Genomic DNA, 16,796 nt, shown 5'->3' with positions numbered 1-16,796 from the left:
CAGAATCATATCTGAACAGAGGAGCAAACAACAAATTAAAGAGGAGGAAGCATCCTGGGAACCCACATCTAGATTAGAGCATGTAATTACAGGATTTGCAGCTTGATAAAGCAATTGATTATAGTAGTGGATTAATTTTAAGCCATGAGTGAACACTGAGATCTGAAAAAGAGCCAGCTACTTTCTTTGACAATGTTATTCTACTCAAAAGTTCTAAGTTAACAGTTTCACCTACTCAATGCACAATGCAAAACTAAAACTGCACTTGACATGTTTAATTACTGTCAATGGATATCATATAAGCGCATTACCAAATACATCAGACAATGAAGGCAATATTTATTATTGCATTATTATTTTTAGATCAAATGAATAAACAATTATAACATCTTAAATTTAAAATTTTAAACATAACTTTAACAGCCAAGTGGCTAATATTCTTCTCAGAAAGAATACTGAAAATTTGAAAATAACATAAAACAAAAGGTAAGAAGCTATGGAGAAAATTAAGCTGAAGTTATAGGCTAACTTTATTTGTGGTGTATAATTATATATATATATATAAAATACACTCAGTGAATCATGTACAGCACACAAACTCAATCATCAATGCATCCAAATGCTGATTTCTCCTCCACCTGTTTCATTTAACACAACTGTGTTCCATACGTTTTACGAACACTAATGCATAAGGAATGGCATCCGAGGACTGATCACTCAGTACTTCCTGAAGATCCAGTTTTCCCTCAACAAGACCATCTGTGAGGAGCAAACCAGTGGGCTTCATTTTTCAGGGTGGATCAAGATGGGTGCATACACAAATACCTTTATTGTAGAAGAATAATCATAATTTTATTGATCAAAACTGCAAATACAGATAGCTCAGAGGAACTTGACTTAAATGATACAAACCTTTCCACCATCTGTTATACAAATCTGAGAATTTCATTGCCTTCACCACCTTGCTCAAGTTAAACTCCTAAGTATATTTCACAAGCTTTAAGAGAATAGATTGTATTCAGATACTTATTACTTCTTCACTTCATACGGCAAGACTCCGTGCTTCATGTATTCTGGTCAGCCCCCCCAGTCCTGCTCATTATCTGTTCCTATCTCTTGATTTTTCAAAGTAGCTCCATTATTTGTAGCTCCACAAACAAAAATGATGAAAATGAAGAAGAAAGTGCAACTGCCACATCATATCAAAATATGCAAAAGTTTTTTATTAGTTTGACAAGGATCAAATAAAACCTATGTTATTGAGCACAAGTAGGCAAGTCTATCTATCAAATATCAGATACATCAACCAGAGAAAAGGTAACATGGATTTCCCGTAAGGAGTTATATAAAATTTGGTAAACAAATTACTATAAGAAGTAATATTTGCCAATAAAATAAAATCAAAAAATCATAGAATCATAGAATTATTTGGGCTAGAAAGGACCTTCAAAGGTCATCTAGTCCAACCCCCCTGCAAGGAGCAGCGACAGCTCCAACTAGATCAGGTTACTCAGAGCCCCGTCCAACCTGGCCTTGAATGTTTACAGGAATGGGGCATCTACCACCTCTCTGGGCAGCCTGTTCAGTGCTTCATCACTCTCCTTGTAAAAAATTTCTTCCTTATATCTAGTCTAAATCTACCTCCTTCTAGTTTAAAACCATTATCCCTAGTCCTATCACAACAGGCCCTACTGAACAGCCTCTCCCCATCTTTCTTGTAGGCCCCCTTGAGGTACTGGAAGACCACTATAAGGTCTCCCCGGAGCCTTCTCTTCTCCAGGCTGAACAGCCCCAACTCTCTCAGCTTGTCCTCACAGGAGAGGTGCTCCAGCTCTCTTATTATCTTTGTGGCACAACTCCGGACTCTCTCCAATAGGTCCATGTTCTTCTTATGTTGGGGGCTCCAGCACTGGACGCAGTACTCCAGTTGAGGTCTCACCAGGGCAGAGTAGAGGGGCAGAATCACCTCCCTTGACCTGCTGGCCATGCTCCTCTTGATGCAACCCAGGACGTGATTGGCTTTCTAGGCTGCAAGTACACATTGCTGGCTTATGTTGAGCTTCCCATCAACCAACACTCCCGACACTCAGGGCTACTCACAATCCATTCTCCACCCAGCCTGTGTTTGTGCTTGCGATTGCCCTGACCCAGGTGCAGGACCTTGCACTTGGCCTGGTTGAACTTCATGAGGCTGTCACAGGCCCACCTCTCCAGCCTGTCAAGGTCCCTCTGGATGGCATCCCTTCCCTCCAGTGTCTCAACACTGCACCACACAGCTTGGTGTCATTGGCAAATGTGCCAAGGGTGCACTCAATCCCACTGTCCGTGTCGCTGGCAAAGATGTTAAACAGCACTGGTCCCAATAATGACCCCTGAGGAATGCCACTCATTACCAGTCTCCACTTGAACACCAATTCGTTGACCACAATTATTTGAGTGCAGCCATCCAGCCAATTCCTGATCCACCCAGTGCCCCTTCTGTCAAATCCATGTCTCTCCAGTTTAGAGACAAGGATGTTGTGCAGGACAGTGTCAAATGTTTTGCAGAAGTACAGGCAGACGACATCAGTTGCTCTTCCCTTATCCACCAACACTGTAAGGTGTCACAGCTGGCCACCAAATTTTTCAGGCACCATTTGCCCTTAGTGAAGCCATGTTGGCTGCTACCAGTCAGCTCCTTATTTTCTATGTGCCTTAGCATAGATTCCAAGAGGATCTGCTCCATGATCTTGCCAAGCACAGAGATGAGACTGACTGGCCTGTAGATCCTCAGGTCCTCCTTATTTCCCTTTTTAAAAATTGAGGTTATGTTTCCCCTGTTCCAGTCAGTGGGACCTCCACCATACTGCCACAACTTCTCAAATATGATGTACAAGTTGCTTGGCAACTTCATCAACCAGTTTTCTCCAGACCAGTGAGTGCATCTCATCAAGTCCCATGGACTTGTGCACCTTCAGGTTCCTTAGATGGTCTTGAATTTGCTCTTCTGCTACAGTGAGTGGTTCTTCATTCTCCCAGTCCTCGCCTTTGCCTTCTGCAACTTGGGAGAGTTTCAGATAGACTGATGAAATTCAGTAATTCAAGAGGTGTAAAGTTAATTGTCTCTACCTCTTTTTTTACCATAGAATTAATTGATAGTTCTCAAAAACAGGTCATGGTTTTAGGTAGTCCTGTGAGGAGCAGCGAGTTGGAATTGATAATCCCTAATGGGTCCCTTCCAACTCAGGATATTCTATGATTCTATGATTCTGTGATATAAATCATATTCAATTTAAATTCTACATCTGAGTGTACCCCATTATATAACTTTTTTTTTGATGAACAAGCAAAAATAGGTTATGATTTATGTGATATTTCTGTAATATAATATCCAAATTATTATTATTATTGTGGACCATTACTGTTTTTCACACATTTGATTATTACATGTTTATTGGCCTTGATTAGATCTGATCACTTTTGCTACATAAAAATTAACAAAGCTAGCAAGGGTGCATTGAAGTATAAAGAGTGACACATTTTGGCACTGCAAAAAAAGTGAAAAATAGACAGCAGGTTACAAAATTTGGTTAAGCAGCTGTTGAGGTCTTTCTAGCCTGGTTTATCTGCAATAACCAGAAAAGGATCAGGTTAGAGTTTAGCAAACAACATTCTTCTCATTCACTTAAGAAACAAAAAATCAGGGAAAAAAAAAGTTTGTGTTGAATCAAAACATGTATTTCTCAAAGTTTTTAACTAAAATACTCTCCACTCTGCAAAAATTATCTAGGAGTAAATCTGTAAGATTTCATTTGACATGAAGAAAGTGTCTTGCTTCACGTTTAGACCAATCTATGTAATTACGTAAATTTGCTTCTTTAAATTTCCTAGCCTCCAAAAAAAAAGCTCTCCAGTTCTAATCAGAGGTTTTTAAAAATTGCAGACACAGAAAAAAAAATACTTTATCCCCTTTGCTTCTTACCAACTTCAGTTTACACAGCTGTACTGTATGAAAAATCATGCCAGATAGCGTGATCCAACATGCCTTGACAATATGCAAATGTATGTAAGTACTATACAAATAATTCCTATACATCAAGAAGTCTAGACATATTCCTACAGGAACACTAACCACTAGAAACAATATCTGAGTAAATATGTAAATCCAATTCACTCTCCAAAAGATATATTAGAACACACACAGTATCTAGAGTTAATTCTGAATTATTATAAAAATTCTTCTACAATCTACATCTGAAATACATGATACCCAACTGATAAAGAAATGTGTAATGGGAAAAAGAATAAACACTTGTAATCTAACAGAAATGCCACTGCTGAGAGATCAACTTTACTTGATCCTGATTTTTAAATAAAAATAATCCTATTACAACCTGCAGAATATTAAACTTTGTTTGCTCATCTCTTAGAGCCTGCTTTTATTCACATCCCTACAAAAGAGGAAAGCTAGTTCAGTGAAACCTACATACCAATCTGCAGTCAGACCTTAACTTCTTGAAAGTAAAAATAAGTAAGATTCAGAACCTCTTTTCCACTGGTTAAAGATGCATAACAATCTTTGTCCATTTTTAACAGATAATATAAGTAATGCTGTTAATGGTGAAGTAGAAGACATAAGAAAATAACTTTTTCAATCAATTGTTCTAATTCTATTTCATGCCATTCTAATAGTTTTTTATGCTCTTTAAAATTTTATAACCTCCTTTATAAGTGTCTTGAATTGCAAGGAAGAAACTGTTTCAAGACCAGAAATAGAAATTTGAATATGAGAGAAATAAAATTGTCTGGTTTCCATGAGGTTTGGCAGAAAATGCATGGGCAGAAAATGTACACATATTTACGTGTTTACTTTGCATACACAATGACCATGATTGCAGTCAGCCAACTATTATTTTATCAAATTAATAATTTGTGTAGCAGATTCTTAGCAAAATAGCATTACAAAAGCAAATTCACTTACATCTTTGCATGCACACATGCATGTCTGACCTTTTAAATATCAGGCCCTATTTTTACTGTGATTTACATATCATGTAGATTATCATTAGGTACTGGTGTAGAATCTTAATGACTGAAGCTTGTTCAAGCTGGTTTATATACATTTAGTGCTCAGCTGGGTAGGATTTGGCCCACACCGGTGTACATTTTGTAAGTTCACAAAAGGATCAGGGACAAAGGAAGTCAAGTCAGAACACACGAACCATATACATTCAAACAACCAGTAGACCAAATCATAAAAGTAAGCTTGGAAAAATTTTCAAAACATACAGCTGACTCGCATGAGTTAGAGTTAAAGTTTACCTGGGCAGGAGAATTAATACACCGACATCTGGCAGTGCTATAAGAATTACTCAGAGACAGGTCAAATACAATTTTAATTCAGCTCCTGTTCTCTGGAAAGGTGTGCAAATCTTGAAAAATCAGTGTTTTAGGGATTGTACAACCTTGCCCAGGAAGCAGCAGCACAGAAATTGGGCAGAGTTCGTGGAAGTTAGTTAACAGTTTTGTAGAAATACAAATGTGACTTCAGCAGCAGCAGTAGAGTGAAAAGGGCTTAGGGAGGTGCCTTAGTCTTTATAAGAGATCCATGGCACAGAGGAGCAGAACAACAACCTAGTCATAAGAATGCCTGTGCCACCACAATTACTACTGTTTAGGACACAAACAGCACTGTAAAGGGAAAACCAGTTTCTCTGCCTCTCCCAAGACCTAACCATGATGACAGTATAAATCCCTTACAAGTAGAAGAGCTGTGGTGGGTCAAGGGGATGTGGAAAGAAAAATGAAGTGCAGTAAAAATTTCAGCCCACAAATATGAAGCTGGCAGAGCGGGCTGAATTTAGGACAGGCAGGCAGTTTAAACCTACAGAAGATGGGGAAGAAAGGAAGTGGTTGTAGAAACTGCTCTTAAAGACCCCAGACAAAACTCCACAGCTCTTTCAGGAAAATTTTATTTCCCTTCCACCTTGGGAGAAATAATATAGGAAGTCCAAATAAAGTAATCAGAATACATTCAGGAATTCTTATTTAGTAAGTCTACACAAAGTGGTATATTGAAATACAACATTATACCAAGAGCTAAGTGGTACAGCACCACTGACTGTCTGTGTACAGGTTGTAGAGATTTATATTTAGTTGTAATATATTATATTATTATAATTATATATATAACATATAATAATATAGTATATATTAGATAATATATAATATATAGTGTATTATATAGATTAATTATATAATATATAACTAAATATATATTTAGTTATAATACAAACATAAGACATCCAGCCTTAAAAAGCTGTTAAGGCACACAGCAGACTTTCTGGTGAGACTGATGTATAACGTTACATGTTACGCTGGTTAACGACTCTACTATTTTAAGTCGAAACATTTTGTTCTAGTGGGAACTTCCACTCCACAGCTTCCTTCCTCCCACTCTATTCCCAACTCCTCCTTCTTTGGGCAATCAAAGTAAATTTAAGATTTGTTAGCGCAGCTAAGAAATTAGCAATTATACCCTAATTCACCCTTACATTATCACTGGTACTGGCAATTTCATCATAAAACATGATGCTGCTCAGTCTCATCTCTTTCTAGGGTACAAGTAAGCTTACTTCAACAGCTATTTTTATCTGAGTGTGAAGATATGAAATGTATGTTTCGCAATCAATGTCCAACTATTGCACACAGCAAAGTAGGCTCTTCGGTGACATCTGAACTGTTAAAACTAGTTAGACCATATATTTCAGTGCATTACCCCTTTAAAAGAAAGTACTTTTTATTTTACCAATACAGCCAGAAAATAAAATAAAGGATTACAAGTAGTCAAAGGGAAGAACACTAAACTTTCTTTCTTATTTCTATATAGCCAATGGAGCAATAATTTTAGTGAAAAGCCTTATTATTAAAACAACAAAGGTGACAAAAGTCTAGGTTTCTTGAGAGATGTTGTCATTTTAGAGAATACTGTTACTCATATATGCTGTATTATTAGTAGGTGATTAATACAAACCCAAATAAAATATAAAGCAAATACTCCCAAACCAACCACATACAAGTCCATTTGTGCCATTTGAAGCGACTGTATTTTGTACTATATATTAGACAAGTGTAAAGTGGGCTTCACAGAATAGCTACCAATAAATCTTGTACAACAATACAACAATATATATCACTAAACCTCAGACATTGACGTGGATTATGACACGGAGCTTAAAAACACATGCAGCTTCTGCAGAAGTAATACAGTATTATCTCTCTACAGACCTCAACAAATCATAGAATAGAATCATAGAACAATAGAATGGTTAGAGTTGGAAGGGACCTTCAAAGGTCATCTAGTCCAACCCCCCTGCAAAAAGCAGGGACATCCCCAACTAGATCAGGTTGCTCAGAGCCTCATCCAGCCTGGCCTTGAACGTTTCCAGGGATGGGGCATCCACCACCTCTCTGGGCAACCTGTTCCAGTGTTCTACAACTCGCATTATAAAAAATTTTTTCCTAATTTCTAATCTAAATCTATCCCCCTCTATTTTAAAACCATTACCCCTCATCCTATCGCAACAGGCCCTACTGAACAGCCTCTCCCCATCTTTCTTGTAGGCCCCCTTGAGGTACTGGAAGACCACTATAAGGTCTCCCCAGAGCCTTCTCTTCTCCAGGCTGAACAGCCCCAACTCTCTCAGCCTGTCCTCACAGGAAAGGTGCTCCAGCTCTCTTATCATCTTCGTGGCACAACTCTGGACCTTCTCCAACTGGTCCATGTCTTTCTTATGTTAGGGGCTCCAGAACTGGACACAGTACTCCAGGTGGGGTCTCACCAGGGCAGAGTAGAGGGGGAGAATCACCTCCCTTGACCTGCTGGCCACGCTCCTCTTGATGCAGCCCAGGATGCGGTTGGCCTTCTGGACCACAAGAGCACATTGCCGGCTCATGTTGAGCTTCTCATCCACCAGCACTCCCAAGTCCTTCTCCTCAGGAGAAGGATGCTCTCGATCCATTCTCTGCCCAGCCTGTATTTGTGCCTGGGATTGCCACGACCCAGGTGCAGGACCTTGCACTTGGCCTGGTTGAACTTCATGAGGTTGGCACAGGCCCACCTCTCCAGCCTGTCAAGGTCCCTCTGGATGGCTTCCCTCCCTTCCAGCGTGTCGACGGCACCACACAGCTGGTGTCATCCCGAACTTGCTGAGGGTGCACTCTATCCCACTGTCCATGTCGCCGACAAAGATGTTGAACAGGGCCAGGCCCAACACGGACCCCTGAGGGACGCCACTCGTGACTTGTGATCCCCAAGATTCAAGGGATTGCAACATTGTCAGTTGCTTGTGTTAAAAAATATTATCAAGTCCACCCCAGCTCCTAAAATATAGGCCTAAATATAATGAGATTTAAAGACAATAATCAACTCTATCCTTTATCTTCTCAAGAAAGAGCTTACAATTCTTCTTTCCAAGGTTTTTCCACAATAGCAAGGGTTATTTATTTTCTAGGGAAGTTTTTAGCTTTTCAGAAAATAACCTGATTTCATAGCTGAGGCTCTAGGAGAAACATTGAATATTGATATACAATACTGCAAGAGCTGGTAATACAGAAAGTGGTATACAAATAGGTTTTTTACCTATCACCCACCTACCACACCTTCTCAGAGATGTAACCAGATGGGCTCTTTCAAGGAAAAATGCTTCATCTTCCCCAAAACAAATACCTCCCCTGCGTTATTTCATCATGATAGATGACTCAATTATACACACGCTTACTGGAAGGACTCTTGTGGCAGCATAGCCATTAGGAAATACCTCTGTATGCACTTAGCATCCAGCACACTAGCAGGTATAACAGCTATTAGTTTAGAGTGGTCTATCCTCTGTAGGGCAAGAAGGTCAATGCCACGTCTGTAGAACTAGCCCATTTCTTCAGGGCATTAGTCCTGGGAGTTCAATGTGGATGTTAAGTGGGAAGAAACACAGCAAGTAGAAATGTTACTCCTGGGGTCATGCCTTTTGCAGAGTCCGTGCGTTTCCACACTGTGTAGCCAGGAGAAATATAATTTAGAGTTGTACATCTGTATTATCAGCTGTGATGGTGGGAATGGAGGAATGGGGGGAGACAGGAAGGAGGATAAGAATGGAAGGAAGGAGAAAGAGAGGCATGGAGAAAGGGAATTCTGTCTGTTGGAAAAGAGATCTCAAGAAAAGGCACTCGGATATCACTTCTCTTATCCCATCTCCAAGTGGTGGTGGACTTGCAATTCTTACACAGATCTGTTCGTCTGTTGTTTTGTAGGCTTAGGTTTTTCAAGTGGACACTTGCAATATGTCATTTGTTACATTACATGTAAAAGCTTGGATTTTAGATAAATTATTTTAAGCACAAATATGGTAAGATATTGAACCAAATTTGTAGCAATTAATACTTAAAGAAAAATAATTTTCAAATTATCTATTTCACTGGTTTTTGAATAAAAAGTTATAAATGTTAGATGTCCAATTTTCATAATAAACTTTCAAACATATTGAAAACGGTCAGGATTAATTTCCCCTATCTAGATTGATCTAGAGTGTGCTTACCACAAGCTAACTCTTCCAGACATATTTTTTTAACTACTAAGCCAAGGGGATCTGTACAATTTACCACCCAAGGAAAAATATGGCCAGTTTAACAAGCAACCAGCTCAGCTAGCAATATGCAACAGGGCTCAGTTAGATAGATTAGGTGTCATTTAGTCAGTGACCTTTTTTTTTTTTCCCCCCTTGGTTTGTTAGCAATTAATTGTGTATGCATCTTCTGGCCACAACTGATAAGCACGCATATGCATTTCCACTGCAATCTCCCATTTCAGCATATTATAACATAACCATAAAATCTTGCCTTTGGCTGAAATCTTATGTTCAAGGACTCAAATGATGTATATAATACACTTTCTAAACAGGAAAACTAATAAGCTTTTTAAAGATTTTTAAAAGCTTATTTAACCAATTTTACACATATGTGTGTGCAGACCCCCAAACATCAGGACACTAAAATGACAACACTAAAGTCTTTTACCTAAAATAGCAACACACTAAAAGAAACCATACTGTTTCCCAAAATTTAGTACAGGAATCGGTTAGCATATGTACCATGCTACTTTGCAATCACAGCTGCAAAAGAAAGTCTACTTTTTAATATGAACCTCAGCCTTGTACCATAAACCACAGAGAAAATACTACAAAGGGGGCCATTTCTACCGTCCTTATTCACAGTACTGGGAACTTTCACTGTAGAAATCTCAATGTACCTGTGCAGCAGGCCAGGGGGCAGGGCCTTACCAAGCTCCAGAGGACACATGGTGAGGGAGAAATGAGAAGTTTCAGTGTGACAGTGTTAATGATACTAAGCTCCAGAGGACATGTGTTGAGGGAGAAATGAGACGTTTCTGTATAACAGTGCTAATGACACTAGTGAAAACTTCCAGGGTTTATCACAGACCATGACAATTGGAGACCACATAAGGTAGTTCTTAATGTATTCAGGTTTGATTTTGCCTGCTTTTCAGGAAATGTATGATCAGGAACCTACACCCTTGTCCACAAACACTAGGACTCAAAATCAGGTGATTTCACTGAATGATGCATGAGTCTCTGCCTATGTATTCAATTTTTAGATGCTTGTGTCTCTTTGGACTTTAACAGCAACATTTAGTTACACATGTGAGGTAAATTAGGTTGACTGAAATCTATTTTACCTCCATCATAATGTGCAATTTATACTAAACATCAGTATTTTAAAATGTATTCTGACTCTAAATGCAAAAGAAAATTACTATCTGGAGTTTTGTGGAGATGTAAATTTTTTAAAGTTTATCAGCATGACAAAGCAGACTGTTTGATAAATGAAAAAACACATGCAAATTATAATTGTTAATTCAAAAGCAAAGCAAGACAGTCATCCAGGGAAAATATTCAAAAAACCACTATATGAAGTGCTTTTATGTTGCATGGAAATTGTCATAACAGAAAAGCAATTGTGAACAAAAAAAAAATTAACAGGGAACTCAAAAGAATGCAAAAAGGAAAACTGAAATTGTTTGGCTAAGTCTTGTGACACAAGTCCTAACCTATTCAGAAGATTTGAACCCAAAGAACAGATTATCCCCTTGAGGAAAAGAAATATCTTACAGACATGGGGCATTCATCATCATCACCACTGAATGGTTTGAATTGGAAGCAACCTCAAAGATCATGTAGTTCCAACCCCACTGCCCTGCCCATGAGCACCTTCCACTGGACCAAGTTGCTCAAAGTCCCATCCAGCCTGGCCTTGAACACTTTCAGGAACGGGGCCTCCACAACTTCTCTGGGCACCCTATTCCAGTGCCTCACCACTCTCATAGTAAATAATTTATTCCTTATATCTGAAAAATTCTGTCTTTAAGTTTCATGTGTGTACCTTCTGAATAGAGATACTAGATAAAAGATTCAAATAATATCTTACAGCTCTCTAAGACAATTTTCAGAGATCCCCAGACAAATGTTGCTCAAATTTGCAGACAGTAAGACTGTGCCCAAGTATGAGCAGTAACACTTTATGTTGGCTTTGGACAAATTCTATAAATAATACCTAAAGTGTAGAGGGTCAGTGAACAACCAGGTTCCTTGTGGCCTAGGCTCACAGAACTGTCACAGGTAATGAGACAGATTAGAGAAGTATTAAAGTGATTTTTTAAATTTTTTTTTTTAAAAAGAGGGAAAAAATACTGAAAAGACTGAGGTGGAATCCATCAAACCAAAAGTAGGCTTGTACAATCCAGATATCTGTTTTATCCTGTCACCCCAAGAGATCCTTTGTAGTCATTGACGACCTAGCAAATACAATCATGTTATCTATGATGAAATTAATTTCATGTAAGAGTTAAACAAATTAGGTGGATTTAGGCCCTCATAGGTATTCTTCCTTTCCACCAACTAAAAAGGCAATCCAAGATGGTGAGCTCAGTCAGCAGATATCTACATGAATGATGCCTTGCACTGAACCCTATAGCACTTTTTGAATCATGTTTTTGCCTTTCACTTCTCATTTTATTCATTTGCATATGACACTTCTGCTTTAAAACTCTGAATTAATCATTTACTCCTTCCAGGTGCTGATGTTGACCTGAGGTTTTGTGCGGAAGACCTGAGAAATTTTACACAGATCTTGAATAGAACTTGAAGTATGTTTCTCCTAATTTGACCTCTTTCCTGGTAATCAACACCAGACTTAAATGTGAGATAGTAGCATGTAAAGCAGGAAACTAGGAAGTGATTATTGATGTTACTCCTACCAGTATTTACAGAACTAGTTACTAGACATTCATATCCAACTAGCATTCTTCTAATATCTAGTTTCCTCTTCCGATCTCTCATTTCCCTATTTAGAGGCCAAGTAAGCCATAGATCTGCCTCTAAGTGCAATGTTTTTGGGGTTGCTCTCTCCAGTTACCTGGATGGAACAATTCCTGTATGCGAGCCACCCACCAGATGGCAACAATCGAACTGCAAGCCATACCCTGAGGGCTACCTTGATTACATACACCCTTTACTAGCTTTTTAAAAGCACTGAGAGTCAAGTAACACACTGCTCTTTTCTCAAGGTAATCTGCCATGCATAAAGCATTTGCCATAGCTTATTTATTTTTCCATTAAGCTCAGGCCCATTTACAGACTGTGCACTCAAGAGAGCTCCTTCCTCCTCTGTTTCACTAGCAGAACTTAATCATAGGGTCTGCAAAGGACCGCCAGCATCCTCCTTCCACCACTGTCAGTAACAGTCCACTCCCTGCAGAGCTCCCCGGTCTTCATACCCCATGCTCAGCCTGCCTCTGCCCTGCCTTTCCTCCAAAGCCTGCCCTAACGTTCTTGCCTTCAGCCTGTTATCTTCATACACAGCGCTGCTCCGCCATAGCCCAAAGCAATCTGATTTCCTTTCCTTTCCTCTCTTGGCTCACCAAGTTGATGGCAGCATTGTACCAGCCAGAAGCACCCAGCAATCGCTGGACCACCTAAATGTGGCACAGAATGTGCTCCCTTCTCCAGCTCCAGAGTGAGGCAGGGGGAGCCACTTGCTAATACAGCAAGCGCTACATTGCAATAAGACTTCTGCTCTCTCAGTAGTCCCTAAGTGCATCATCTTCCTCTTTTCAAAGAGTCAATACAGAGAGCAGGTAAAAATAAAGCCAGTACAAGGCCCTGTGGCACTCATCTGAACACTTCAATTAATTAACAAGCGACAATGTATTTCCACACTCCTAAGTTTAAATGCGGGAGGCAGCCTGAAATTAGCTCTTTTGAAATAAGCTTTTGAGAAAGACACCATCAAATGTTCTATTAAAATGTAAATATATTGCTTCTATTATACTCCTTTCCTCCATTAATTTTATAATTTGATCATGGTTTGTTTGTTCTGGTTTCTTTCTTTCTTAAAAATCTATGCTAGTACTGGTTCAGCTACCCTCTAAGTATTTACACAAATGACAGTGCCCTTAAAGATGTTAGTAGCTGTTTTGCTAGTGTATTAGGGACTGAATTAACCACTCCCTGAAAACAGCACAGGAACCTGTGTGTAGTAATCATGTGCCTTGCACTTAAAAAGCTGACAATGAATTCAACTGAAGAGCTGATACAAATTATTTTCCATACTTCTGAAAGCCTTAGCTTTGAAAAGGCTTAGCTTTTCAAGCAAATGGATTCAAAAGATAAAAAAAAATGAAGTTTATTAAACATTCTTGCTAGCACAACAGACTCTGAAACTTGTAAAATCAATAGCCCTCTCCAACCTTGACAATGCTAAGAAAAGTTTTACAACCAACATTAGTGATGCTCAGTTATAGTGGTGATATACTAAAGCTTCTTTTTAGAAAAACAACAAACCAAGATAAATAAATCCTCCCAGTAACCTTATGATTAAATTTTGATAGGCTTAAATTTCATGAATAGATTAAAACAGTGAAACATTACAGTACACTGATAGTTTTATCTTTATAAAGGTATTTTGCATTGTATTACTGAAAAATAATAAAAATACATAGTGTAAAATACACTCAACAGTTCTCACCATGAAGCTACAAATTTTTTTTGTATGTAAGAGACAAAAAAGCTTGAGTTTTATGACAGAATTTCAGCTCCTCCGCCTTTGCTATCCCTTGAAAGAACCACGGAAACAGGAAAACAGAAAAATGGTCAGCTGTAGTTTCCATGTCATAGTTCTTTTTCAGAGGTGTAATACAAAATCTGCCTGCTGGATAGCAGAGCATAGATGAGATCTTAGCTGGAATAAGTGATCAGAGCTGCGTTCGTTGCTAGTTGTCAGTAAATCCTTCCAGCAGGACTTTGTCTTAAGACACGCTTCAGATTTCACAGATAGAAGAACAGGAGAACAAAAGGTCATCTCCATGGGGTAGTAAATCCATGGGTTTTAAACAAAGCTAAAATTGTGAGTTAACAAAGCACTCTCAGGCACAGCTTTTGTAAAAGCTGATGAAGTAAACATGCAAACCCAGGGCCTGACACACATTACCATGAGTTGGAAATCTGTTCATATCTAATTATAGTATCAATATTTGCTGAGCTCTAATTAAGGTCATAGAGTTTCAACTTTTTTCTTCAATTTATGCTTCTAATTTGATCAATAATTTATTATCAACTGAAAACCAAACACACCTTATTAATACTAGATAAACAACATTCTGTCTTAATAGTGTCCAAGTTAAACAAAATGGCTGGTGATTGGGAAATCCTGATTTTCTCTAAACATCCTATTCTAGCATGGAATTAAATCTTTACACCAAGGAGGCCAGCTTATTAACCATTCTATGGAAAACATTTGCAATAAACTTCAGTAACATCAAAACAAAAAATATTATATTACTGAAACAGAAATACATGCAGATCCAAAGCAAGCTACAAGGCACCCACACCAGAAAGCTTAATAAAGGAAGACAGAACACAAAACGTATGCCAAAGAAATGAAACACAGAAAATGTACAGTAGGAAGCTACATATCTTAAGTCCCGGAAGATACACATAAAGATAGCTAGAAGAAAATGTTAGGAACTTTAGATGAGCACAGAAAAAAAAAAAGGTAATGGAGAATTGGATTCTACAAGCAGGAGGAGTGAATCAGAAGATATAGTGTTACAGCATAAAATAATAACATTGTATGTCAAGTATACTCCATTCCTTTGATTACCTAATCATAGCGAGATTATTGCAACATTAGAAATAATGCTGTACAGACCAAGCAGAACAGTATTAGGACTCAAGGTTAAGACTCAGAAATTACAAATAGGTTCTCCTTCTACTCTTTGGGTAGCAGTAAGCTAGATGAAATCTATACCAAAAGAAAGACTGTGAAAGCTAGAAAACAAAGAAAATAAATAATTTAAAACAATAATTTCCCAGGGTATGGGGAGAGAAAAGAAAACACAAAAGCAGCACATTATTTAACAAAGGCAGAAAGTGAAATGAATAAACTTAATTTTGTCAATATGTGTTTTTCTAAACTATATGTTTTATAGTCAGTACCCGAACTGGTGAGCTCTCTCCACATTTCTTCAGAACTTTAATAAAGGTTACCACACTAAAATCTAATCTTCCTAAGAATATTTGATTAAGTATACTGATTCACTACCATATAAAGTATTCTTGCAATATTCTGATCATCTGGCTAGGATTTAGGAAACACAGAAGAAATGGCAATGTGTATTTTTCAAAAAGGTGAACAGGACTGCTGTTGCCCTCTCCACAGGCTGAAGGGACTGGATGGAGAGGCTGGACAGGGACTGAACAGAACGAAGAGAAACAGAGGTACAATTCACTGTGATAACCACCTGGCCAAGCAGGAAGAGTGGCTTGAAGAAAAAGTTGCTCAACGTGTAAACAACAAGAGGATGGCTGCAAGTGTGGCTTGAGAGTGAGTGGATTGCCCAGGCATGAGACCCGAGGGCCAGGACGGGCAGGCTGCTCCACTGCCTGCTGAATCTCAGGGCAGTGGAGCTGTTCCTGGGATGGATGCAGACTTTGTTTTCTAAGATAGAATAGCCTAACCTGGATTTAAACGTGGTATTTTGGAAGTTTCCAGTGTTAACAGAAGTCATAACACTGCCATATTTTCATTTGTATTGAAAACAACCTTTGATTAATCAGCAGTTTGGATTGTGTGCATGTATCATTCATACAAGCCAGAATTTCCCCAGAACTTCTGTTATCCCCCCTACCAAGCCCCTTGCTTCATCAGTCCTCTTAGGTTCAAGTTCTCTTTACATCTGCTTCTGGTTTCCTTTGTGTTATCTATCTGGAGATTAGAATTACCTGGGGATTTATTTTCAATTGTCAGTATTTCCAAAGCAGGGCAAGTTGTCAGAGGTGCATGAAAACACAGTAATAACAAATAGACTCAGGATATGAACTTATTTATTCATTTTCTCAAACACTGGAAATAAACAGAAGTTGTCCCTCCTCATATTTCTTGATAGACCCATAGAATCATTTAGGTTGGAAAAGACCCTTAAGATCATTGAGTCCGACCATTAACCTAACACTACTATGACTCTGAACATTTCAGTTCTTACTAAGATAGGATTATTGCAAATGATTAGATTTCAGTAAGTGGTAGTTCACGCTGACATTTAAACATTACTAACTTACATGTACTAGACCCCTATATAGAGAAAGGAAAAAAGAAAAAAGAAAAAAAGAAAAAGAAGAAAGGAACCACTGTTTTTTGACAGTGGTTTTAAGTGCAAAACTGACATGCCTACAAAAATCAATCTGAGAACA

At 38.4% G+C, this 16,796-nt stretch overlaps 1 protein-coding gene across 3 annotated transcripts in view; it reads right to left on the bottom strand.

Moving 5' to 3' along the window:
* The window catches only part of ZNF804B (zinc finger protein 804B), a 244,402-nt gene that overhangs the window by 178,323 nt on the left and 49,283 nt on the right, over positions 1–16,796 (bottom strand). The window contains exon 2 of one of the 3 annotated variants that reach the window (XR_015257804.1): positions 1,889–3,605. The exons of the other annotated variants lie outside the window; for them this stretch is intronic. The gene's annotated coding sequence lies outside the window, so the exon portion shown is untranslated. Of the gene's footprint in view, positions 1–1,888; positions 3,606–16,796 lie in introns of those variants that run through there. 3 annotated transcript variants of the gene reach the window in all.

The sequence above is a fragment of the Chlamydotis macqueenii genome, chromosome 2, assembly GCF_036417535.1.
Source record: "Chlamydotis macqueenii isolate bChlMac1 chromosome 2, bChlMac1.mat, whole genome shotgun sequence".
NCBI classification, from domain to species: Eukaryota; Metazoa; Chordata; class Aves; order Otidiformes; family Otididae; genus Chlamydotis; species Chlamydotis macqueenii.
Note: the sequence above shows the minus strand (reverse complement) of the source record. Positions and strands in the feature narration are given on the sequence as shown.